Here is a 220-nt window from a genome sequence, read left to right as displayed (position 1 = left end):
TCCCCTCTCTCCCCTTTTAAAAACCGCTTATTTTCCTTTTTTTCCCAACCTTTTTTCTTTTTCCCCTCTGTGGGGATTTTTTTTTTTCCTCTCTTTTCATTTCACTGTGTATTTTTCTCTCGCCTTATCTTATTATTTTTACTGGCTTTTCTCCGTCTTTCTCGCTCACTTCCTTTGCATCCAAAGTCACTCATTATTGCATATTTTTTCACTCTTTCAG

Source organism: Penaeus monodon, chromosome 31, assembly GCF_015228065.2.
Source record: "Penaeus monodon isolate SGIC_2016 chromosome 31, NSTDA_Pmon_1, whole genome shotgun sequence".
Taxonomy (NCBI): Eukaryota; Metazoa; Arthropoda; class Malacostraca; order Decapoda; family Penaeidae; genus Penaeus; species Penaeus monodon.
Note: the sequence above shows the minus strand (reverse complement) of the source record.